This window comes from Bos grunniens, chromosome X (genome assembly GCF_055505025.1).
Source record: "Bos grunniens cultivar Pamir isolate PY7600 chromosome X, Bosgru_T2T1.0, whole genome shotgun sequence".
Taxonomy (NCBI): Eukaryota; Metazoa; Chordata; class Mammalia; order Artiodactyla; family Bovidae; genus Bos; species Bos grunniens.
Window position 1 is genome coordinate 52,668,870 of NC_141194.1, and position 24,274 is coordinate 52,693,143.

Below are 24,274 nucleotides of genomic sequence, written 5' to 3' on the forward strand. Positions count from 1 at the left end.
CCAGTGATTGCACCAAACCTTGCCACTAACCAGGGCAGCTATTCGGTCCCTTTGGGGAAAGCAATAAAACATGGAGAACGATAGCATGCATGCTCTGAAAAGCCGCGCAAGCCAGCCCAGGCATACTCCTATACACAGGCCTCTAGACCTTATTTCCAGCTATGGGATCACAGTGCCTGTCTCAGACAGACAGCCAATCGGAACTACGCAGTAGAGGAAGGAGGGCGAGAGTAGGGGGACTACAGGCGCCGATTCGCGCCCGGGAAGAGGCAATTCTGGCAATCACGCGGTGACCAGTCAATGACCAGAACGCTTCCCTGAGGCCATACCCCAAACTGGCAGCCAATCTCTCGCTCCATAGCCGTCCCCACCTGGATGTAACCATGAAGAAACGAAGGGGTGGAGTTGGAAAAGGGAAGAAGACATTTGCCGCTTAATACCGGTGTCCACTCAGACTCGCATGCACTGGTAAGACAGAGTGGAGTGAATGGGGATGGATCCCGTGGCACCATGAGTGCCTCCGGGGGGAACTGTGGTCGATGCCCGACGCGGTGTAAAGGGACTCTCTGTGTTGTCACACGCCCTCTCCCAATGGTACCTTTCATAGTGGGTGGTTTTACCGCTACCCCTGCGTGGCGCATCCCAGGAGAGAACTATTTCATCTCGCGCGCCCCTTGGTGGTGAGAATGGGGAACAGCATATGTAGATGCCGGTGGACGATTCCAGGATGATAGCAAAGGGTGGAAGGGCAAAGTTAGGATGAAAACCCTATCGATTTCTGCAATCTTGGACTCAGAGAAAAGTGTTCATAAACTGAGGATTGATTCTCTGTAGTGACCACTATTGTAACAGGGATCATTGAACGCATTTTCTCTGTGCTGGGCATTGTGCTTGTTTGTGCTTTCTTGTTTAATACAGAATAGGTCTCATGAAAGCCAGCCACAGTCCCCCAGCGGGCAGGAGAGAGAAAGCTTCGGACTGAGATCTGAAGGCCTGGCGTGGGGAAGGCCTCTGTCGTCGAGTGCGAGTAATACGTGAAAAGGACAACAAGACCTTCCATTCTGTTCGGAAAGGGATCATCTCCAAGGGGACCCACAAACACCGCATAGGTGAGATAAAGACCATGACTTCGTCACCATCTTGTCATCCCTGAATATGTTCCCTAGCAGAATCCTCAGCCTGTCTAGCTGTGCCTCTCTCAGCAAATTTAAATTTGTTAATTCATTCCATCATTCATTCATTCATTCTCTCCAAAGTATGTATCAAGCACAACTATGTGTGTTAGGAAAGAGAAAGTCAACCTCGGCTTCATGGAACTTACATTGTACTTGGATCATACAACCCTAAAAGATAAGTAATTTATCAGGTGTTCGTAACTGCTGTGATTAAAATTTAACTGGGATAGTGAAATAGAGAGCAGGGATCATATCTAGAAAGAGTGGTCAAGGAAGTTCTTTCTAAGTTTGTGACATTTGAGCAAAAGCCTAGAGGGGATGCTTATCTGGGAAAGAATCCCAGACAGAGGTAAGGCCAGTGGAAAAATTAGGGAGTGGTGCTCAGTATAGTGTGTATGACAACAGTGAGGAAGGCTATGTGACTATCACAGCTTGATGGAGGGAGAACCAGGAAATCCGATAAGAGAGGTAATGAGGGGCAGATCCCATGGGGCCTTCTTTCAGAGGCCCAGATAACACAATGATTGTTGAGGAGGTCTTGATTTACCCCAGGAAAACCACAGGCCCTAAAACAAACATGGGAAATAGATGGGGAAACAGTGGAAACAGTGTCAGACTTTATTTTGGGGGGCTCCAAAATCACTGCAGATGGTGACTGCAGCCATGAAATTAAAAGACACTTACTCCTTGGAAAAAAAGTTATGACCAACCTAGATAGTATATTCAAAAGCAGAGACATTACTTTGCCAACAAAGATCTGTTTTGTCAAGGCTATGGTTTTTCCAGTGGTCATGTATGGATTCGAGAGTTGGACTGTGAAGAAAGCTGAGCACTGAAGAATTGATGCTTTTGAACTGTGGTGTTGGAGAAGACTCTTGAGAGTCCCTTGGACTGCAAGGAGATCCAACCAGTCCATCCTAAAGGAGATCAGCCCTGGGTGTTCTTTGGAAGGAATGATGCTAAAGCTGAAACTCCAGTACTTTGGCCACCTCATGTGAAGAGTTGACTCATTGGAAAAGACTCTGATGCTGGGAGGGATTGGGGTCAGGAGGAGAAGGGGGCAACAGGGGATGAGATGGCTGGATGGCATCACTGACTCAATGGACGTGAGTCTGAGTGAACTCCGGGAGTTGGTGATGGACAGGGAGGCCTGGCATGCTGCAATTCATGGGGTCACAAAGAGTCGGACACGACTGAGCGACTGAACTGAAGGAGTATCATTGCACTGTAAAAAGGGGTGAAGGTTTAAGTTTTGTTTATTTTTTTTAATATTAGCTAATATTTATTGAATACCTGCTTCAGGATGGGTTTCACCAGGCATTTTCCATGTTCTTTCCTGTTCCACACCAGCAGCAGGTTCAGCATGATGTGGTGATCAGAGAAGGTAGGAAAGCTTCAGGTTTACATCCATCCTCTTGCCTCTCCAGCATTCTCTCCCAATGAGGTGCTAAACATATTCACAGCTGGGTCCTGGCAGTCAGTCCTCAGGCCTCGTATGTCACTTTCTTGCCAGCTCAAGGAGGGGATACAGCTTTAAGTGCTTATCTTTAAGTCTCACTATTATACTAAATAGTTTGCTGCCTTCCCAGTTGGCGCTAGTGGTAAAGAAGCAGCCTGCCAATGCAGGAGACATAAGAGATGCTAGTTCGATCCCTGCATTGTGAAGATCCCCTGGAGAAGGGAATGGCTACCCACTCCAGTATTCTTGCCTGGGAATTCCCGTGGACAGAGGAGCCTGGCTGACTACAGTCAATAGGGTCACAGAGTCGGTCGTGACTTACCACACACACTGTAAACATTTTCCAGTAGTGGCTGAAACAAGTTATGTTTTGAAAGCAGTGTGTCAGTGCTCTCCAGACGCAGTTGCTTCAGATCCCTGTCAATGTTCACATTTCTTTCTCTCCCTATTTCATTTTAGCTATTATGGTGGACATGTAATTTCACTGTGATTTTAGTTTGTATTTCCTGATGACTAAAGATGTCACATGAGTGTTGAGCACTAATTCATAATATTTATTTTCCACTTGGTTATTTTTTTTCTTTGTAAAATGACTGTCCAAGCCTTTTGCTTATTCTCATTGGGTTGTTTGCCTTTCTCATAGGCATTCGTGGAAGTTCCTTAGATATTCTGCATATGAGTTCTTTTCTGGAGGGGGAGAATGTATCTTTTTCCACTCAATAGCTAGTATATTCACAACTCTGGTGCCTTACATTAGCAGAGGACCCTAATTTAATTAATTTGGTATTATGAATCTTTTCTTTTTCTTAGTGCTTTTGATTCCTGTTTAAGAAAACTATGCCTACTCTGAAGCATAAGAATATCACCGTATACTATTCATAGAAACTTAACTGCTTTATCTTTCATATTTTGATCAAAGATTCAGCAGCCTGATGTAACCAAGGGTCCAATGTTAATTTTTCCATGTGAATACCCAATTGGTGCTTAACAGCATCATTTTTCTTCTTTGAATCACAGTGGTTTCTTTGTAGTAAATCGGGTGAGCTTCTATGGGTGGGTCTATTTCTTGAATCTCTACTCTGTTATTTTGGCCTATTTTACTGTCCTAGTGGCAATATGTCACTGTCTTAATTACTAGTGTTTTGCAATAAATGTTGATTTCTGGCAGTGAAATCCTGGCAGTGAACCTTCTTCAGCAGGGTTTTTCATGACTATCTTGGATGTTTGTGGTCCACTGAAATTCTGTATAAATGTTAGAATCAGTTTACCCCCAAAATCAAAAATTTTAAAGAGAATGTGTGTCTTTAAAATCTCACATGCAGTGTATTTCTTCAAAGTGAACCATGGAACAACAAATACACTTGAACCTCATTGCTCAGGCTATTTCTGTTACAAAGAACACAGATCAATTCCTGACAAGTAGACTGTCCACTAGCATGCAAGCAACAGTCATCCCATCTCTTTCTCTGCCTTGCCCTGTATTGCTGATGCTAGAATCTCGATACCTAAATGTCCCAGGATGCCTTGAAGGTGGTGGTTCCACAGCTTCTTAGGTGATGCTAATCATATGAACTTCTGTAGGATTTGGGAAGTAGAAACTATTTTCATTCCTCCCAGAAGTGGTCACAGATGCATGCGTTTGGTCAGGTGTGAATGTTTGCAGTGGCTTTAGAACTCCCCTGATAATATCTGCCTCAAGATTGCAGTGGTTTCTTACAGTTGCCTGACCAGGTGTATCTCACTGGTCTCCAGACCCACTGTGATTTCCACGATGCTTGTAGATTCAGAAGACTTAATCATCTTTCATTATTATTTTCCTTACTGATATTGGACATTATAGTTTAATGATAACAAATGAATTAGTGATAACAAGACTTTGCTGTTCTATATCAGCGACATCCCACTCAAAATACACAAGGTTTATCTGATTGACTAGGAAGTGTGTCTATTCCTGGGGAAGTTTGGCAAGAGACACAACTCCTGAGCTTAAGTGACTACCTAGTACCTTATAAGACCACGGCAAGAATGAAATGCATTCTATTAGTAATGTGAGTAAAGATAGCACTAAAATAAAACTAACAATAATATGATTATGGTTGCATTTTTCCCCTCAACATTCATATTTTGAAGTCTTAACCTCTGATACCTCAGAATGTGATTGTATTTCATATAGGGCCTTTAAAGTAGTCATGAAGTTAAATTGAAGTCATTAAAGTGGGCCTTAAAGTAAAATGACTGGTGTCCTTATAAAATAATAGAACACAGACACGTACAGAGGGAAGACCATTGAAGAAACAGGGAGAAGTCAGCCATCTACAAGCCAAGGAGAGGTCTTAGAAAAAAATAAACTCTACTAACAACTTGATTTCAGATTTCTAGTCTTCAGACTTGTAGGAAAATAAATTTCTCTTGTTTAAATCATTCAGTCTCTGATACTTTGCTATGGAAGCCTGAGCAAATGAATGCACATACTTTTTGTGCCTTTCAGGATGCAAGTGTTAATATATATTTTTTTATTTGCTATTACTCATAGTATAAATAATAATAAAATGACCATATTGTAGTGCCAATCTGAGTCACGGTGAAATCAGAAATCTTTAAACACACACTGAATTATTTATCTTAATGACCATGAAACAATTGCTTCTAACTCTTACTTTCATCCTACCTATACTACTACATTACTCTTCCACAATCACTAGCAAACTTCCTCCATTCTAATGACCTCCCTGCAATAATTCATGAAAAAGCTGGAAGTAATCAGGTTAGACTTCTCAGAGCTTTCTAAGCCTAATATACCTGACTTTGCTCAGGAATTTTCTGCCACCCCTTCTGCCTACATGCTCCTGACAGCACCCAGTCCCTCATGTCTGTTCAGGATCCCATGTCTTTTATTAATACTTTCTCAGGGACTTTGCTCCCGCAATTATCACTCCTCTCACCTGAACCATCAACTACTTCTGTATTTGAACATTCTCTAATCTGGAGTTGTGGGGAGAAATATACCTTCTTCCCATACTTCCATCTGTGGCTACTTGCCCTTTTACCTGTTGTTCTTCACAGCATATTACTCAACTTATTCTGAGACCATTGTCTTCAAGCTATTTCAATAAACATGATCCCCCCAATAGATATGATTATCAAAATTAGGTAGAAAAACAAATTAAGTAGAAAGCTTAAAATAATTTTGAAGAAAAATTATGTTAGAGTACTCACTCTATCTGATTTCAAGACTTACTATAAAGCTATAGTAATCAAGACAGTGTGATATTGACTAAAAAATCAACAGAGTCTAATAATAGACACATACATATATGATACATCAATTTTCAACAAAGATGCAAAGATGATTCAAACTAGAAGACAAGCTTTTCAACAAATAGTTTTCGTGTAATTGGATTCCATAAGAACAAAAATAAACATTTATTTATAACTACCACCACATAGAAAAGTTAATGCAATGTGTATCATAGAACTAAATGTGACACCTAAAGTTATGAAACTTCTAGGAAAAAACAGAAGAAAATATTTATGGCCTTTAGTTATTGCAGTGAGTTGAATAGTGTGTCTCCAAAACTTATGTTCACCCAGAATCTCAGAATGTCACTTTATTTGGAAATAGAGTCTTTACAGATGTAATTAGTTACGTTAAGATGAAGCCATACTACACCAAGGCGAGCCCTAAATCCAAAGAATGGTGCTCTTACAAGAAAAGAAGCAGACACACAGAAACACAAGTGGAGGGGAAAACACCATGTGAAAATGGTGAAGACTGAAGCGATGCACCCATAATCCAAGTAACAACAAGTCTTGCCAGCAGAAGCTAAGAGAGAGGCATGGAACAGATTCCCCCTCAGAGCAACCAAAAGGAACCAACTGCCAACATCTTGATTTGGGACTTCTGGCCTGAGGAACTGTAGAGAATAACTTTCTGCTGTTTTAAGCCACCAAATTTGGAAAATTTGTTAGGACAGCCTTAACAAACTAATATACTTAGTGAAAGAATTCTTAGATAAGACATTACAAGCACAATGCATACAAGAAAAATTTATACATTGGACTTCAAGTATTGCTCTTGAGACACATGGTTAAAAGAAAGAAAGAGAAGCCACATAGAGGGAAAAAATATTATAAAAACACCTATTTGATAAAGGATTGATTCCAGAACATACAAAACCCCTCAAATCTCAAGAATAAGAAAATAGGACTTCCCTGGTGGTCCAGTGGTTAAGAACCCACCTGTCAATGCAGGGGACACGGGTTCAAACCCTGTCTGGGAAGATTCCACATGCTGCGGTCAACTAGGTGCTTGCACCAAAGTACTACCAAAGCACGAGATGCCCTAGAACCCATGCTTGGCAACAAGAGAAGCCACCACAATAAGAAACGCACACTGCAGATGAGTAGCCCTTGCTCTCTATAGCTAAAGAAAGCCTGCATGCAGCAAGGAAGACCTAGTGCAGCCAAAAATAAATACATAAATAAATCATTGGAAAAGAATGTTTATACAAGAAAGAATAAAAATAAACTAATTACAAAGTCAGCCAAAGATTTGAATACTTTAACAGTGATGTAGGGATGGCAAATACACACGTGAAAAGGTATCAGTATTATAAATCATGAGGGAAATGCAAAGCAAAACCACAATGATATACCTCCACACACCTTTTCTAATAGCTAAAATGAAAAGGAAAAACCTTTGACAGGATCAGTTGCTGGTTAGGATACAGTGTAACTGGAATCCTCATATTGCCTGTGGGGATGCAAAATGATACAGCTGGTTTGGAAAATAGTTTCACAGTTTCTTGTGAAGTTAAACACATATTTACTATATGACCCAATGATTCTACTCCCAGGTATTTATCAAAAATAATGAAAACTTTTGTCCACACAGAACCTGTAGGTGGTTATTTATGGTGGTTTTATTCCTGGGTGGCACATTCGGTAAAGAATGTGCCTGCAAGCTGGGAGACCTGGGTTCAGTCAATGGGTTGGGAAGATCTCCTGGAAAAGGGAATGGCACCCACTCCAGTATTCTTACCTGGAGAATCCCACTGACAGAGGAACCTGGCTGCCTACATAGAGTCCATGGGATAGCAAAGAGTCAGACACGACTGAGCAACAAACACTTTCACAAACTTTATTCATAATCACCAAAAACTGAAAACAACTCAAATGTTCTTCAGCTGGTGAGTGGATGAACAAAGTATATTCTATCCATAACAGGAAAATAACTACTAGCAATAAAAAGAAACAAACTACTTGCATATGCAACAGCATGGATGAATCTCAAATGCATTATGCAGCATGCAAAAAGCCAGACTCAAGCAGTTATTCACTGCATGTTTTCATTTCTATGCCATCTTGCAAAAGGCAAAACTGTACAGGTTGAGAATAGGCTGGTGATGTCCAGGGCCAGGAGCTCAGGAGGGAATTTAAAACGGCAAGATTTTTTTTCAGGAGATGGAACTAATCTGTATCTTGATTGCAGTGGTGGTTACATTCTGTGCATTTATCAGAACCCATAAAATTGGAAACCAGAAAGAGTGAATTTTTCTGTTTTTGAATTATGCTTCAATAGTAAAACTAAGAAGACATAGATTGAATTGTGGCACTGCAGAGTGACTCAGGAGCAACCCAGCTGATAGAACTCCCACTTCCAAGGATCTGTGCCAACAAACCCAAGTTGTGCTCAGAACCATGCAATCTTTATTCTAGAACAGCTGAGAGTGTTGGAAGATGTGATCAGAAAGAAAATGTAATTAGATTGTGTTCAGATCAGATCAGTCGCTCAGTCGTGTCCGGCTCTTTGCGACCCCATGAATCACAGCACACCAGGCCTCCCTGTCCATCACCATCTCCCGGAGTTCACTCAGACTCACATCCATCGAGTCAGTGATGCCATCCAGCCATCTCATCGTCTGTCGTCCCCTTTTCCTCCTGCCCCCAATCCCTCCCAGCATCAGAGTCTTTTCCAATGAGTCAACTCTTCGCATGAGGTGGCCAAAGTACTGGAGTTTCAGCTTTAGCATCGTTCCTTCCAAAGAAATCCCAGGGCTGATCTCCTTCAGAATGGACAGGTTAAATCTCCTTGCAGTCCAAGGGACTCTCAAGAGTCTTCTCCAACACCACAGTTCAAAAGCATCAATTCTTCGGCGCTCAGCCTTCTTCACAGTCCAACTCTCACATCCATACATGACCACAGGAAAAACCATAGCCTTGACTAGATGGACCTTTGTTGGCAAATTAATGTCTCTGCTTTTGAATATGCTATCTAGGTTGGTCATAACTTTCCTTCCAAGGAGTAAGTGTCTTTTAATTTCATGGCTGCAGTCACCATCTGTAGTGATTTTGGAGCCAGAAAAATAAAGTCTGGGACTGTTTCCACTGTTTCCCCATCTATTTCCCATGAAGTGATGGGACCGGATGCTATGATCTTAGTTTTCTGAATGTTGAGCTTTAAGCCAACTTTTTCACTCTCCACTTTGACTATCATCAAGAGGCTTTTGAGTTCCTCTTCACTTTCTGCCATAAGGGTGGTATCATCTGCATATCTGAGGTTATTGATATTTCTCCAGGCAATCTTGATTCCAGCTTGTGTTTCTTCCAGTCAAGCATTTCTCATGATGTACTCTGCATATAAGTTAAATAAACAGGGTGACAATATACAGCCTTGACGAACTCCTTTTCCTATTTGGAACCAGTCTGTTGTTCCATGTTCAGTTCTAACTGTTGCTTCCTGACCTGCATACAAATTTCTCAAGAGGCAGATCATGTGGTCTGGTATTCTCATCTCTTTCAGAATTTTCCACAGTTTATTGTGATCCACACAGTCAAAGGCTTTGGCATAGTCAATAAAGCAGAAATAGATGTTTTCCTGGAACTCTCTTGCTTTTTCTATGATCCAGCAGATGTTGGCAATTTGATCTCTGGTTCCTCTGCCTCAGAAGTTCATGGTTCACATATTGCTGAAGCCTGGCTTGGAGAATATTGAGCATTACTTTACTAGCGTGTGAGATGAGTGCAATTGTGCGGTAGTTTGAGCATTGTTTGGCATTGCCTTTGTTTGGGATTGGAATGAAAGCTGACCTTTTCCAGTCCTGTGGCCACTGCTGAGTTTTCCAAATTGTGTTACCTTGGAGAAATAGGTTTCAACCTTCAACTTTGGCAAGCCAGTAATAAAGGTTTGGTTCAAGAAACATGTGTCAAATGGAGGAAGTAGTGAAAAACTTAGCAATGATTGTTACCAGTACCACTAAATCAGAGACCTCTAATCCACAACTCCTGCAAATACTTGTCTTGTGAGTTCTGGAATTTCAGATGTTCAGGGCCTTAAATCACGTGAAGTTTCTATAATTGAGCCGACTGGAGGATGACTCCTTTAGGAATTCGTCACAGGATTTTTTAAAATTTATTTTTAATTGAAGGATAATTGCTTTACAGTATTGTGGTGGACTCTAGCAAACAACAACATGAATCAGCCATAGGTTTACCCTTGTCCCCTCCTACTTGAATATCCCTCCCACCTCCCTCCCCATCCCACCCCTCTAGGTTGTTACGGAGCCCTGGTTTGAGTTCCCTGAGTCATACAGCAAATTCTCGTTGGCTACCTATTTTATATATAGCAATGTATGTTTCCGTGTACTCTCTCCATCTCTCCATCACCCTTCTCCTTCCTGATATGGTGTTTTTTTCCCCTAGTTTCTAAAGGAATCTCCATACTGTTCTCCACTGTGGCTGTATCAATTTACATTCCCACCCACAGTGCAAGAGGGTTCCCTTTTCTCTACATCCTCTTCAGCATATACTATTTGTACATTTTGTGATGATGGGCATTCTGACTGGATGGCCATTCAGACCAGAATGGGAAAGACTAGAGATCTCTTCAAGAAAATTAGAGATACCAAGGGAACATTTCATGCAAAGATGGGCTCGATAAAGGACAGAAATGGTATGGACCTAACAGAAGCAGAAGATATTAAGAAGAGATGGCAAGAATACACAGAAGAACTGTACAAAAAAGATCTTCATGACCAAGATAATCACGATGGTGTGATCACTGACCTAGAGCCAGACATCCTGGAATGTGAAGTCAAGTGGGCCTTAGAAAGCATCACTACGAACAAAGCTAGTGGAGGTGATGGAATTCCAGTTGAGCTATTTCAAATCCTGAAGGATGATGCTGTGAAAGTGCTGCACTCAATATGCTAGCAAATTTGGAAAACTCAGCAGTGGCCACAGGACTGGAAAAGGTCAGTTTTCATTCCAATCCCAAAGAAAGGCAATGCCAAAGAATGCTCAAACTACCGCACAATTGCACTCATCTCACATGCTAGTAAAGTAATGCTCAAAATTCTCCAAGCCAGGCTAATACATGAACCGTGAACTTCCAGATGTTCAAGCTGGTTTTAGAAAAGGCAGAGGAACCAGAGATCAAATTGCCACCAGCCACTGGATCATGGAAAAAGCAAGAGAGGTCCAGAAAAACATCTATTTCTGCTTTATTGACTACGCCAAAGCCTTTGACTGTGTGGATCACAATAAACTGTGGAAAATTCTGAAAGAGATGGGAATACCACACCACCTGACCTGCCTCTTGAGAAACCTATATGCAGGTCAGGAAGCAACAGATAGAATTGGACATGAAACAACAGACTGGTTCCAAATAGGAAAGGGAGTACGTCAAGACTGTATATTGTCACCCTGTTTATTTAACTTATATGCAGAGTACATCATGAGAAACGCTGGTCTGGGAGAAGCACAAGCTGGAATCAAGACTGCCGGGAGAAATATCAATAACCTCAGATATGCAGATGACACCACCCTTATGGCAGAAACTGAAGAGGAACTAAAGAGCGTCTTGATGAAAGTGAAAAAGGAAAGTGAAAAAGTTGGCTTAAAGCTCAACATTCAGAAAACTAAGATCATGGCATCCGGTCCCATCACTTCATGGGAAATAGATGGGGAAACATTGGAAACAGTGGCTGACTTTATTTTGGGGGCCTCCAAAATCACTGCAGATGGTGATTACAGTCATGAAAGTAAAAGGCACTTACTCCTTGGAAGGAAAGTTATGACCAACCTAGACAGCATATTAAAAGGCAGAGCCATTAATTTGTCGACAAAGGTCCGTCTGGTCAAGGCTATGTTTTTTCCAGTGGCCGTGTATGGATGTGAGAGTTGGAGTACAAAGAAAGCTGAGCACTGAAGAATTGATGCTTTTGAACTGTGGTGTTGGAGAAGACTCTTGAGAGTCCCTTTGACTGCAAGGAGATCCAACCAGTCCATCCTAAAGGAGATCAGTCCTGGGCTGTTGAAGCTGAAACTCCAATACTTTGGCCACCTGATGCGAAGAGCTGACTCATTTGAAAAGACCCTGATGCTGGGAAACATTGAGGGCAGAAGGAGAAGGGGATGACAGAGGAAGAGATGGTTGGGTGGCATCACTGACTCAATGGACATGGGATTGGGTGGACTCCAGTAGTTGGTGATGGACAGGGAGGCCTGGCATGCTGTGGTTCATGGGGTCGCAAAGAGTCAGACACAACTGAGCAACTGAACTGAACTGAACTTCTGTGTTCTGAGCATTCCCTGGCTGTCCTCTATCATAACTCTCATCATGTTTGTTTTGGCATTATCTTCTGTTGGTTTTCTGCTCACTAGATTGTGAGCTCTTTGATACGTCTTATCCCACATAATTGTAACTATATGAATATAGTTACAATATCTGCCTTTTTAGTCCCGAACCTGAAGCCTGACTCCCAGCATATGCTTAGAGAAGTTTTCTCCCCTCTGAATGATGATGACCCATGCTACTCACAATCAAATATAGCCATTATCAAACCATTAATTTGTTTATTAGAGGTAATGCATTATAAACTGGTGATCAGAGGACAATTCTCTTGACAAATTTCTTTCTTGCAGAGGGGGAATGTACACATTACTTTGTCCAAAAGCTTCTAGTACTAGTATATTATTCCCTACTTTTATGTTCATAATTCTGCACACTCTGCAACTTTCTCAGATCACCTGTCAGTTAGGGGCTGCATTGACTAATTCACTGAAGTGTTCCCATATATAAAGGGGCTGAAGAATAGACTAGACTGTTGATAAATACTTTTGAATAGATATAATGCTGACAATGTGATTACTATTTTTTTTTAATTAATTAATTTTTGGCTGTGCTGGGTCTTCATTTCTTCATGTAGATTTTCTCTAGTTGTGGCACGTGGGAGGTATTTTGTGGTTGTGCTGCATGGGCTTCTCACTGTGGTGGCTTCTCTTGGAGCAGAGCACAGGCTCTAGGGTGTGTGGGCTTTAGAAGTTGAGGCATGCAAGTTCAACAGTTGTGGCATGCAGACTTAATTGCCCTATGACATGTGGAATCTTCCTGGACCTGTGTTTGAACCTGTGTCTCCTGCATTGGCAGACAGATTCTTAATTACTAGATCACCAGGGAAGTCCAACAATGTGATTTTTTTAATGTTTAGCTGGAAAGCTGTATTTGTCAGCTCACGCAGCCAAAACAAAATACCATAAAATGGGTGACTTCAGGAACAGAAATTTATTTTCTCACTGTTTCTTGAGACTGGCAGTCCGAATCAGAGTGGCAGCATGGTTGGATTCTGGTGAGAGCTCCATTCCTGGATCATAGATGGATGTCTTCCTGCTGTGTCCTCACATGGCAGTGAGAGAGACAGAGAAAGAGAGAGAGAGAGAGAGAGAGAGAGAAACAGACACAGTGACAAAGACAGAGTGAATACAGTGGCGTTTCTTCTTATGTGAGCCCCACTTTTATGACCTCATCTAGATCTAATGGTCTCCCAAAGGTTTCATCTTCAAATATTATTTCATTGGCGGTTAGGAATTCAACATACAAATTTGGTGGGAGACACAGTTGAGTCCATAGCAGAGGTAGATGTCAACAGCTTTAGGTCACAAAATCAGTATGTAAAAGCAGTGATTATCATTGGATGTGAGAAATTCAGTTAACCTCTTTCACTCTTACAATGAACCTTCTCTTCTAGTTTCTTCCTGCTTCTTGGCTATCCCTCTCACCATTTCCCACCCACCCCCACTTAGGTCCATTCCCTGTGTTTCTCCTTTGCACTTCTTTTCTGTTTATGTGTCTGTCTGATCCACCAATGTGATATTCCCATCATCCACCTCACCTCACTGGCCTTGTTATTTCAAGCCATTTTGCAGATACATCCTGAAACATGTTGGGAATCAATGTATGTGTACTAAATGAAGGAATATTTTCTAATGACTGACAGGAAAAGCATCTCCTTCATGTAGGAATCAGTATTATAGGTGTCATATTTGTAGCACCATACATAAAGCCTTGTGTTTTGTTCCAGACACTGTAGGGGTGTGGCTCTGTCTTCATGCCCTGGTGCCCTTGCATGTCCCCACTTATGCTACGTAGGCAAGGCTAAACTGCAGGCTGACTTGAATCTTGTCAGAGAACCTCCTGATTGCTCTTGCAGCAAGGGGAGATAAGCAGCCCGGTGAAGACCTGCTACGAGGCAATTTCTCACCTGCCTCCTTATCTAGCTGGAGGCTGACACAAAGTTGTTATTCATCCATCTCTGGTTTCAGTTGAACATAGGATGGTCTTCCTAGCCCCAGCTGAGAGTACAGCCGTGGACTACAGAACTTTTCATTGGCATAGGGCACACCTGTGGGCTCTTTCCTGGCAGAGAGACCCACTACCCACAGTGCCTGTTACTGAGGCCTTCCAATTCAGTGTCAAACCGGGGGACTAGGGACAAGGCAACTGACACCAGGGTCATATTGCTTCTGCACTGTCTGTAAGGTAGAATCTGAATCCATTCGGGTTCATTGTCTCCTTACTGGCCAAGCCCGTAGAAGGTGACAAGCCAAACTAACAACTGCAGTGGTGCCCTGAGGCCCTGTAGCTCCTGCGCTGTGACTTAGGGACTGGCTGCCTGACTATGTGACAGAGTCTGGTGTTGAGTTGTGTGATGTTGCGTGACCAGAATACTGGCTTATTTTCTTTGTCATCACACACAGCAAGGAGCACAGTTTTCACTACATACTGTGACTTAGGGTAGCCTTGACAGTCCTCATTTACAAACCCACCTTAGAATGGATGCCATGTCTGACACCAGCTACACTGCTATTGAATCAAAATATGTATTTAGACAAAATATGTTCCTTATATAACGATAAGGCTATAAGTTAGCCTTATAGTCCACTTGAAATTCAAAATCTGTATCACGTGTGAGAGAATTGTAATTGAAAATGTAAATGAAATTAAAACTTTTGAAAGTGTAAATGAAAAAATGAAATAGAATAAGCCAAATCCATTTGCAATGTAATGCCTACTTCACATGTTATCTTTTTTATTCTTCATAACAAATATTTACTGTAAACTTGTAATTTCCACTTTAGAAATGGGGAAACAGATCCAAAGGATGTAAATACCTTTCTCACCTTCACTCAGTATGTGTCAGAGCCAGTACTGATAGTCTGAGTTATGTCACGTGCTGTGCTTAGTCGCTCAGTCTTGTCCAACTCTTTGCGACCCCATGGACTGTAGTCCGTCAGGCACCTCTATCCATGGGGATTCCTCAGGCAAGAATACTGGAGTGGATTGCCATGCCCTCCTCCAGCGGATCTTCCCAACCCAGGGATTGAACCCAGGTCTCCCACATTGCAGGCAGATTTTTTTTTACCATCTGAGCCAACAGGGAAGCCTAGATATGTCATGTCATAACCAATAAGGAGACAGAGCAGATAAGACTCAAGTCATTTTGTCTCAGGAAGTTCCCCTCGTCCCTTTCCCTTTTCTTCTAGCTAAGATCTAATCTTTTAAGGCAGTTCCATAACCTAAGGGCTTTGTCACATACTTTTTGGTAAGATGGGATACTCTAACTTAAGTCTCATGGCAGTTGAACCTCAGATTTTCAGTCCTTTTGGACCTGGATTTTCATACCTCTGTAAGGGTGTAACAGCTGCTGTTTATAATCTCCTGTTATTCCCTAAGAAGAGTGAATTCTGAGTCGGTCCTTTGTTGCAGAAATATTTTTTCGGTGTGTGAGGATGCAGATGGGGGCTCAGAGATGTAAGTGTTTTGTTATTATGTAATAATAAGGATATAAGGGAGGAATCAGACAGATGGAGGGCTTCTGAGATCTGACAACTATCAAGGCAATGGAAGATGTTATAGAGAAGAAAAGACATTTGTGGCTTCTCTCTCCCTGCACCCAAAAAACTTGGAAGGCAAGTCAGAAGTGTGTGAAAGATACGTTGCGGCATTTGCCATGGAATTTGACAGCAGTGTTTTTTTTTTTCCTCTGTCTCCATACAACCTTTAACAATGGCTTTGGCATCCCATTTCTCTGTAGGGTGATACAAGTATATTAAGTTTTAAAAAATGTTTCTCTGTCAATGATTTCATCAGGGACACCATATGACATTTGGGTGGCACATTTTGTAAACCCATTTATTCAAGAGAAGACCAAAGGCTTTTATATGAATTTTTTATATATGGGTATATATATGTATGGATATGTATTAACACATAGATTATTCATAAAGAATATGTCATGACCAAATTTTTTTAACCCTAGAAGTTCAAGATTGGTTTAAATCTATAAGGTTACCAATGTAATCCACCACATTAATAGAAAAATGGAGGGAAAACAATTCTATGATCATCTCAGTTGTTGCACTGTAAGTGTTTGATGAAAATCAATCTATATTAAAGACAGCAAACCAGGAATAAAAGGGAACTTACTCCGAGAAAGTGTATCTGCAAAAAAGCAATGTAAACAGGTTGAAATGGAGAAAATTTTTCATTTCCTGTCAGGAAAAATGCCGACTATCACCTGCTTTAGTCAAGACTATTCTGGCTAGGTTTGTTCAGTGCTGCAAAATGAGAAAAGGTATAAGATTTAAGCCAGTAGAAACTGTTGATATTCAAATATAATAGTATATTTGGAAAAGCAAAAAGAATCTAGATCTAAATTTGTGGAATTAATATGCATATTTAGAGGAATTGTTGGACAGAAAGTCTATATACAAACATTCTATCTCTACATACATCCTCAACTAGACGATAAAAATCGCAAACCATGAATTTTCAGTAACATTAAATACCCAGGGATAAATTTAACAAAAAATGTGCAAGTAAAAAATGAAAACATTATTGATGGAAATTTAACGGTCAAATATCCAACATAAGAACAGCATAGATGGTTCCAGTTTATCTTCTTTCAAGCAAATGGTTGCCCTTCACCTATAATATAAACATAACATTAAAGTTACTCAGCAGATGATAGGAGAGGTATACAAAGTTCACTGCAGTTGTAATTTTATAAAATGGACTAAAACAAGAACACTAAGGGCGACCCTTTGGCTTACCTTCAGTTAATCTTCTCTAGAGCTTTTATCAGAGAAGGCAATGGCACCCCACTCCAGTGCTCTTGCCTGGAAAATCCCATGGATGGAGGAGCCTGGTAGGCTGCAGTCCATGGGGTCGTGAAGAGTCGGACACGACTGAGTGACTTCACTTTCACTTTTCACTTTCATGCATTGGAGAAGGCAATGGCAACCCACTCCAGTGTTCTTGCCTGGAGAATCCCAGGGACAGGGGAGCCTGATGGGCTGCGGTCTATGGGGTCGCACAGAGTCGGACATGACTGAAGCGACTCAGCAGCAGCAGCAGCAGAGCTTTTATAGACTTTTCAGGCATATTACCAGTACTTTTAAAACACAAACAACTCTTCCTAATTATATAAGAAAGCAAGGACGCTGACTTCAGAACAAATGAAATCATTTGACCCTATTAAAAGGTAGTTTTCAGTAAAAGGCAAAACTGTGTACACTTTTAGTAAAATATCTAACAACAAAAAACACTCTAAGAAAAACAAAATACACAAAAAAGAAACCAAAAAATCCCAAAAAAGTATCATTTAAATGTTTTGGTTTGAAATAATATTCCAAATATAGGATAGCTAAACAGTTGTTATCTCTGTTATTGCTTAAGTGAAGTAAATAAAAAGCCAGTATTGCATTTGTTTCTTCTCTACTGTGGAAAAGTGTACAAATTTTCATTTGTTCTAGTTTATCCCTGATATGGTTGTTTTAAGTAGGTCAAGCATTTGTCCCCCTTTTACTTGTGGCCCTCATGTAATTCCAAATGTCTCTCTTCACCTGGAAAGCATTTCAGTTGGTATAATAAATTATGTGCTCACACAAAATTTTAAGTCATTACTATCACTGGCAACATGGTGACATCAAAATGTGAAGCAGAAATAAGACTGTTTCTCACAGCCACACCAAAAAAAATAAAGAAAAAAAGGGGAGAAGAAAAGAAAAGAGAGCAAGAGGGAGTAGGAGTGAGAAAGAAAAGCAAGTAGGAAGAGAGAAAAATCTGGAAAAGCAGATTTTTTGTTTGTTTCTAAATGATAATGGCATTTGAGAAACAACTCTGACCAATTTCAAAACTTCATCCACGGTATTTGTGATGTTTAGTTATTTAGTTACTGTGGCATATGTTAAATAATATTTGTTTATCTAATCTATTAGCCATTTCATCAATATGCTGAAAATATCTGAGTTCAAGATTATGCTCTGTTTTCATTATGTAATATACTATCTGTTAGTGTCCTGTTCGTATTTCTTATTATGTGTACTTGGGCTTTGTCCATTTTCTTCACAATTATGTAAACTGAGAGGAATGGACTGGGAATTTGGGCTTGGCAGATACAACAATTACATTCAGAATAGATAAACAACAAGGTCCTACTATACAGGCAACTATGTCCAATCTCTTGTGATAAATCATAATGGAAAAGAATGTTTAAAAATGTATGTGTTAAAAAAAGGTTACATAAACTAGCACATTGTCTTTATTTATTAGTTGAATTTATTTTCCTCTTCCTAACAATTCATACCTGTCTTTTATTAACTATCTTTCTGGTTTTCCCTTAGGTTTATTCTGTTGCTATTTATTTTACCTTTTATATTGGATATAAGATTTTATATTTATGTAATTTGTAATTTATGTATTTTTCTTTTTAAATACCATACATATTTAAGGCTAAGATTTTTCTATGAGGATATTTTAATCATGTTCTGTAGTTACTTGAAAGCAGTCGGAAAGCTGTATTTTCGTGTCTAAATGTTCTAATGGAATGGAACAAAAATGTAAAGTGAAAATATTTAGAAGGCTAAAACATAGTAAATTCTTCCCTAACCGTGAAGTTCTTCCTTTAAACCCAGAAACATGTAATTAACAGTCAGCAGTTTGGAAAACACTTATGCGAAAGATACTAAGTTGATTACTCAGGAAGTACTAGAGTTACAGACTTTGACCTTCCAAACTGTTTGAATTGATGTCTCAAAGAGGAAAAATAACATATTTGATATAGTTACTGCTACTGCTACTGCTAAGTCACTTCAGTCGTGTCTGACTCTGTGCGACCCCATAGACGGCAGCCCACCAGGCTCCCCCATCCCTGGGATTCTCCAGGCAAGAATACTGGAGTGGGTTGCCATTTCCTTCTCCAATGCATGAAAGTGAAAAGTGAAAGTGAAGTCGCTCAGTCGTGCCCGACTCTTAGCGACCCCATGGACTGCAGCCCACCAGGCTCCTCCATCCATGGGATTTTCCAGGCAAGAGTACTGGAGTGGGGTGCCATTGCCTGGTTATATCATGAGGCTCAGATTTTTATTAGTTCTTTAAGAGTGACAGTGGGATGTATGGCAAAAGCCATCATAGTATTGTAAAGTAATTATCCTCCAAGTAAAATAAGCAAAAAAAAAAAAAAAAAAAAACCAGACTGACAGTGGGGGCAGGTAGTGTGCTTAGCACGTGTATCTTACTCACACCTGCCTGGAATATCACTGACTACATGCACTCTCTCAACTTGATCAGCCACAGAAACAGGAAACTAGACTATATTTTGCCATTTTATTTCTCAATTGTTTCATGCTTCATTGGGGAAAGGATTTAAAATGCAATTATTTTTTTAAGAGTTAGAGAATTCAGAATTTGAGAGAATTTAACAAACATCAAGCAGATTGTTGGCTCATTTTCTTAAGTAACAATGAAATCTCAATTCACCTGTTATAATTTGACTCAAGATGATATTTTATGATAAATAAGTCATGAAAAACAGAGGATTCTTCTATGCATTCCATCAAACAGAACCAGAGAATGCAAAAATTAGCATGAAAAATTAGCATTTTAGTATATCTGATTTGAGTTCACAACTTCTATGACTAAAGTTGAGTTTAGAAGTTAAGGGATTTCACAGAATCACACACATTATGCTCAAGCTGGTACTAGAACCTACTTGGATGCCTAAGCATATTTCAAATAAACCGATATTTATTACAAATGCATTACATATTTGTTACAAGCAGAAATTATAAAAGAACCTGAAAATTATTAGCTGTTGCTTAAAGTACTAATACAAGAGAAGAAAACGGTTTCCTATTTTCAATTCGATATGGCTTTGATCCTGTCTGTTTCTTTATTTGAAAGTCTGTAAGTCAGGCACTCAGGCATCTGGGGTCTGAACTATCTTTCAAAGAATATGTGAACTCTGTTATTAAAATAATAGTAATGCTTCCTCTATATTATAAAATATATAATACTCCAAAAAACAGAAACCACATAAATTACTTTCTGAATGGATGACATACCTGCTTCTGGCATTTCAACAGGCTCTGTATTTGATGCAACCTCCTCCCTGACATCAGGACCATCTCCACCTTTGCCCCCAGTCTTTGCCACAGCCAATTCCTGGAGATCAATTTCCAGGTCAGAATCTTTTAAAAAAAATGATGTATGGCAAAACCAATACAATAAAAAATAATAATAATAAATAAATAAATAATGTATCAATTCAGCTGTAAAGTATACAATATAAACAAGGGAGTGATAATATTCATTCCCTCAGTGTTATGAATTAAAAGACAGGCTAGTGTGGTGAAAATGTGATGAATAAGAATCTCAGGAGCATTATTCCAGGAATATGATGCTGGGAAAAAAGAGAAGAAGAATTTTCCGAATGTTATTACCATTTTCCTTTTCCAGGATTGTCCTCAGACAACTTAGTTGCCCCCCTCTCTTTGTCTTGAAAACAAGGGAAATTTTGACCCACCACACTAAGCCGCAAACTGTACTTTCCTGAGTTTTTTAGGAACTGTCTGCAGTCCTTTTCTAATGTTTCCTTTCCTCCTCTTACTGCTTATATCATAATGCATGAAACAGACATACGCTTTACCACCAGAGGCATCCTTCTCCTTCTCTTCATCACGATTCACTGGATCCTCTCCATTTACTTCCTTCTTTCCAGGTGTGATATCCTGAATCTCAGCTGGTGGTTCCTATCGTTGAGGTTGCTCAACACTGGGCTGCTGGTCCTAGTAGAGTGTGCATGTAAGTAAAAACTTCTGTTGTTAATACATCTAATAACATAAATTACATGATACACATATATATCTAGTCATAAGTAAATCTAACAATATTTTTCCAACACAATTCTATGTACTTACATTTAATAAAGTTACTCTTCCCACAAGAGAAGAGTTAGCTCCCATAAGAGTTATCCAGAAAGACTTTGGAAGCTATTTAAAAATATGTTGGGATGGAAGTATGCAGCCTGTTGTTGATAAGCAGGAGAAGGAAGTCACTGGGCATATTTCCAGGGAATTTAACAATATACTCATCCAGACAAAACCAGACTGTAATATATCTGGATCAATATTACTTCTTAAGACCAACTGTCACCCTTTATCAGCATGAAGACTTTTATTACTGCATCTGTACTACTTAATTTCATTTTCTCAAAAATAATTTTGTGCTAATAGAAAACATCAAATGGTAAAATACTCGCAACCACAGGTTCATCCAGCTGGGAGGAATCTTGATCTATAGGTCCCAATGTTGATGCCATTTGCCTACTCGTATTTCTCTCTGAAAGTAGAATACTGTGATTTAGAAAATATATTTAAGAGTACAGCTGTATTTGATCACTTTTATGACCAAATGTTAACTTATTATTTTTTAAAAACGTAAAAATACTTTCAAAACAAAACTCTGGTTAAGTATGAGTGTACATGCATTCCAATTACACCAAATACAGTTGCTTGCAAAGCCATTTGTGTCTTTGTTAAGCTGGCAGAGAAATCAACTTAAGGTACACAGGAAGACAGAATTTTTGTGAGGAAGTTTGATTTCACAACTGAATTCTCCATCATGAAGATATTTAGTAAAATACTGCTAGGAATTTAAAAATTCAGGGTTATTGCTTTGTCACACTCTAATTTACCAGACTTATTTTCCCCAATCCCCTTAGCATTGTGGGAACATGGAGAAAGGCTCAATCTTTACAGCCTGACTATGGCGATTTTCTCAGAGTCTATGGCTGAGGTGAGTCTGCATACAAAGCAACCAGTCCACTTCTCTCTTGGCACCTTGCCACATAACTCGGGATACAGTCACAACTCCACCGTGGTCTGGTTTCTAGGCCTTTCGTTAATCGCCCACCCTGCCCCCTGCCCAGGTCCCACTGCTGGCTCCGGATTCTGTGCTCTGTCCTGAGTCCCAGGGCCCCAATGAACCAGATATCTCAAATAGCACCTGCAAGTCTCCCCCCGCCATCATCTGACCCCCTGCCCTTCTCTGTCCACCGCCCTTCCTCTCCCATCACCAGGACAAGAACTATGGCACCGTGACACCTGTGAGGAGAAAGATGACAACCTCGTGGGCCTTCCTTTTCAATGGCCCCATATTGCAATGTCCGACCAGCCCAAAACTCACTGGCTCCCCCTCACACATACTCACACAACTCCAGACAGGACAGATATGTGGACTTAACTGGTAAGTCTCAAGTAGTGAGAAAGAATTGAGACAGAATAAACATGTCCATCTGAGGCCTAACGCTCCTCATAGAATGTGCTCAGGAAGGTGCATGTGCAGCAAGGGATTTCACACACCCTGCGCACACCTGAGTTGGGCGTGTGCAGTGCGGGTTGAGGTTTTCCCGCCACTGAGGTAGACTTCTGGAACCGCAGCGTCTCTGGAGGATGAGAAAGGGGCTTGAAGACTATATTTTTTTCCTTCCAGGGCAGTCTTTCTTATGCATCCACAATCTGTGGTGATAGGTAGTCCCAGGTTACCCTTAGTGGAGAATGTGTCTCAGAAAGACAGTCATGACAGAAATAGATATTACATTTTTTAATACCTATTTTTATACATGCTCTGATGAACCATTTCCTTCTCTGCTTCTGGGATTTCTGTCATGCTTACCATGGCTTTACTCAGCTCCATGGAATAAATACATAAATACATACCTCTGTTTCCTTTTTTTGCTTGGAGCACTGAACATTTAAATCTATGAACTGGTAACTGAGTTCTCTGAATATATCTGTGGTTCCTATACAATATTGTTCTTTTAGCATCGGACTTTACTTTCGCCACCAGACACATCCACAACTGGGCATTGTTTGCACTTTGACTTAGCCTTTTCAGTCATTCTATAGCTATTTCTTCACTCCTCTCCAGTAAAATATTCTTCTTTTTATTCTAACTGGAATTTTCATACTTATTAGGAGTTTTCACTTCTAGTATAGAAATACTGTTGAGTTTTGTATATTGAAACTGGTGATGATTCCATGGGTGTATACACAGCTTTTTACATGTCACACATACCACAATAAAGTTGTTAAAAAAAAAACAGAAATGGAAGCAAACTAAAGGCATTTTGAAATTTAAAAAAGAAACAAAAAAACTCAGGGAATTTGTTGGTAGAAGAAATGGCTTACAAGAAAACCTAAAGGAAGGTCTTCAGGCTGCAATAAATGACTTCAGATGTTAATTACAATCCACCTGAAAAAATAAAGAGCACATGTAAATTATACAAACACAAACATACTTTATGAATACACATTTCCACTCCTTTCTTCCTGTATTTAAAAAGTAGCTGTATAAAACAGTATCATCTAAATTATTGTTGGGCCAATAACATATATTATGCAATATACTTGCAGTAACAGCACAAAGGAGGTGGTTGGGAGAAAGCTCTATTAGATAAGAAAACAAGTCTGGATGGTGTCAAATCCACAAGAATATATGAAAAGAATCAGAAATAATGACAAAGAAGATTAATATAACAGAAGCTATAAATATGTACGTGATAACTTGCCTTATAATAGCTTTTCACAGACATGACATTATATATAATGTAATAATGATAAGAGTGTATCAATGGGATGTACCCTTTATAGATCTACTATACATGACAATGAGGAAAAGAGGGAAACAGGAATAGAGCGATATAGGAGTAATGTTTGTATATCTCATTAGAATTAGTATAATTTTCAAGCTGATTGTGATAAATTAAGATGTTTATAGTAGCCTATAGCAGCAATTAAGAAAATAACTTAAAAATAGTGGAAAAATCAGTAAAGAATTTAAGATGTTACATTAGAAAAACCCATTTAATTAAAAAAAGCAGTAAAATGAGGACCATAGAACAAATGATGTAAGACATATAGAAAAATATAATGGCAGATGTAAGTCTGTATCAACATTAAATGTGAATAGATAAACAATCCAGCGAAAAGGCAGACATTGACAGGCTGGTTTAAAAAAAAC

At 39.8% G+C, this 24,274-nt stretch overlaps 2 long non-coding RNA genes across 3 annotated transcripts; one reads left to right on the plus strand and one right to left on the minus strand.

Moving 5' to 3' along the window:
* The first annotated feature begins 234 nt into the window (after window positions 1–234).
* Window positions 235–22,970, plus strand: LOC147340361 (uncharacterized). 2 transcript variants are annotated; one of them, XR_015159379.1, is made up of 4 exons: window positions 235–468; window positions 919–1,109; window positions 20,973–21,055; window positions 21,975–22,970. It is a non-coding gene; the product is annotated as an uncharacterized LOC147340361 (long non-coding RNA). The 2 variants fall into 2 exon arrangements; XR_015159380.1 differs by lacking the exons at window positions 20,973–21,055; window positions 21,975–22,970 and adding an exon at window positions 1,962–3,807 and having other exon boundaries at window positions 307–468.
* Window positions 16,075–20,425, minus strand: LOC147340362 (uncharacterized). The gene is made up of 2 exons (XR_015159381.1): window positions 20,317–20,425; window positions 16,075–16,900 (listed from the first exon to the last, which is right to left on the minus strand). It is a non-coding gene; the product is annotated as an uncharacterized LOC147340362 (long non-coding RNA).
* Window positions 22,971–24,274: the final 1,304 nt, after the last annotated feature.